The 2,901-nt window shown below is 32.6% G+C and overlaps 1 long non-coding RNA gene across 1 annotated transcript; it reads right to left on the bottom strand.

Annotated features, from left to right (window-relative positions):
- Nucleotides 1-368: 368 nt before the first annotated feature.
- Nucleotides 369-1,812, bottom strand: LOC115922619. Its single transcript, XR_004063508.1, has 2 exons — nt 1,750-1,812; nt 369-1,440 (listed from the first exon to the last, which is right to left on the bottom strand). It is a non-coding gene; the product is annotated as an uncharacterized LOC115922619 (long non-coding RNA).
- Between the last annotated feature and the right edge of the window lie 1,089 nt (nt 1,813-2,901).

Genomic DNA, 2,901 nt, shown 5'->3' with positions numbered 1-2,901 from the left:
ATGCGCTTACAATTATGTGTCCTTATTTCGTTCATATTCTCTCTCTCTCTCTCTCATTAACATAAAACGACACTCCCATCACAACGCTTTGCTTGCCGTAATTTTGTTTCTTCATGAACACCCCCCCCCCCCCCCCCTCCTTCCCCACAAAAAAATAAAGAAAGAACAAAAATGAATAAATAAACACCAACTTATAACAATAACTCACCAGCATACAAACACACCATTCTTGAATCACATCATTGCCCTTTATCATCATGTAATTATTGTCACCATGCGCTAGCGTACAATCTCATCTATTATCCCCCCCCCCCCCCCTTTATCTTCTTAAAAGACAAAAAATACATACAAAATAAAATTAACACAGATTTTAAAGTATAATCAATATGTTTATGCTTTAATGAATGAAATCTACATTTTGTAAATGATGAGCATAGCAAACACATTCAAGGGATACAATTACAATATTTTAAATGACACAAATAAAAGTGCTCCTATGAAAGTATCAGCCAGTTGTTAAAACTACTGCAGCTAATATCTGCCACTCTCTATTCAAGTTACCTTTATGGAGATTAAAAGAGTAATACTTGTCACAAATATTTCTGTTACTCATACGGTTGTTAATCTAAGGATGATATACATTGTCATGTAAGGTCACGCAGTCGGTGAGAATGTGGTTTCTTGATGCAATAGTTTGTCTATATGAAATTAATCATCAATTCTTTTCTATCAGCTTTGACAAAAAATTCTAAGGACAACATAAGTCAGAGTTAATATATTTCCTGCAGGAAAAATCTGTTTTCACTCAATCACAATGTTCTGTTGTTTATTTTGTATTTGTTGTTGAGCAATTGCTACAATAGCACTTTAAGCACCAACAGGTAATTATCGATACATAGTCATGCAAGAAGTGCCTCAAGGAAGAGTTCCAAATAGGTCATCAAACTGCTGCTCAGATGAATTGCTAATTAATAAATTCCAATTTGATATTTTAAGATTTATTGCCATGAACAAAATTATCTATGTAATGTGAGTTTGGTAACAATAACCTCCATGACAGAATAATAGCTTTTTATTTCTTCTCTTTTCTTCTGCAAGATTCTGAAATTCTGTTTAAAATATAGGAAATCTTGGAAGTATCATTAAAACGTTTACTTCCTTTAAAATATTTTATGTTAACATTTTATCAAACCCAAAACCTCAAACTCGATGGCAAAATTTTAGTACCTTGACTAGAGCATTTTAATAGCTTATAGGAATTAATTTGTAAATCTTATTTTACAAGTAGTGTTTGTTGTAAAAAGTGACCAGTCCATGATACCAAGATCTGTATCTCATTGTGGTTCCTCTTGCTTAAAGCTGGAAAATGGAGCTTCTATCTGTAGGCTGGCTGATGTTTCATAAGAAGCATAACGTTGCAGGTAATTCAGGCTCTGCAGTCTAGAATAGAAATTGAAAGTTATGTAATAAATGAATCAATTACTAAATACTAGTACAACTTTTCAATCAATCTTCATTTTTTGTATTTATGATTATTTCAAATACTTTAATTGCTAAATAAATAAAGTAGGAGAATAAAAAATAGTTACAGAAGATAAATGATTAATTGTTTGCTTTGGATTAAAAAAAAATATCCTTTCATTACCATTTGTGTATGTTTTATCTAACAGAATGGGTAAGATGGGTATTAGACATCTTACAAGGATTATGAAAAATGATAGATAAATTTTGGTAATTGATACTGCTTACCTTTTCAATTTGAAGAGATGGAAAATTAATGTTCATTTGTCATGAACTAGCAGTACATGCAAATGCCATAGCTCTTTATTTTGCAACCTAGGATTTAAAACAGAGATACATATATTCGTTATGAAGAGAGCACATCTATTTTTCATAAAAGTAATTGTCACTGTATCAAATGTGTTCAAAAGAACATAAGTACATTTTTATCAGTAATTACAACAGTAATTTACATGTATTCGGTCCAAGACATTGTTACCAACCAAATTGTAAGTTTTGGACATTTGGAAGATTGACTATGGAGTCCAGGCGCGTACGCCATGGCCGACCTAAAAAAGGTGACCTTACCCCCCCCCCCCCCCCCCAACGGAGCAAAATGTCAAATTTCCAAATTTCGAGACCAAAAAAAAAAAAAAAGTGTCCTTTACCCCTCTTTACTTCTTTCAACCATGTCACCTGCTTACTATGTTATTGTATGTTGATTACTGGAAAACCCTACTCCCCTTGCCTTCATCTCCCTCCCTTTCTCCTTCTCCCCCCCCCCCCCCCCTTCTCTCTCTCTCTCTCTCTCTCAAGTATATAAATCTGTCTGAAAAAAACAAACAAGTACTCTAGATTAAAACGGACAGAAATCACTTAGTTTAGCACAAAAAACGTAGATATTACAAATTATTAATAAACTTGTACTACATATTTCCCCCTATCATCGCTATTAACGTTGCATAGATTTTAAATAAAATTATCATGTTTGCCCCATGTTTATTTATATGTTCTTGACAAAAACGAATCCATATAAATAAATGGACCTTGAACAACAGCCTGCATATTCAATAAAATAACACAATTTACATTGAGTTGCTAAAGCTTTATTTACATATATACACTGTTGGTCATAATGGTGGAATATTTATTTTTACCCCAGTTTAGGGAAGGATTTAAAAAAAATATTTATTTCTAATAGATCTAGATAATGGCATACATTCTCAGATTTTATTGAATATTAATTTGCGAGTGTTTGTTTTGCCTGACTGCTTAATCATATGTGTGCTACTATGCTAATCAGCTAAGGGACCTACGTCCTTAAGTCATAATTGACAGTAATGAGGATTAATGCCTCACAAAAGGGCACTAATATATAACTGATCAACACAATTTTTATCC

Source organism: Strongylocentrotus purpuratus, unplaced genomic scaffold, assembly GCF_000002235.5.
Source record: "Strongylocentrotus purpuratus isolate Spur 01 unplaced genomic scaffold, Spur_5.0 spur5_scaffold_12, whole genome shotgun sequence".
Taxonomy (NCBI): domain Eukaryota; kingdom Metazoa; phylum Echinodermata; class Echinoidea; order Camarodonta; family Strongylocentrotidae; genus Strongylocentrotus; species Strongylocentrotus purpuratus.
The sequence above is the reverse complement of the archived record's forward strand: the minus strand, read 5'-3'. Positions and strand labels throughout refer to the sequence as shown.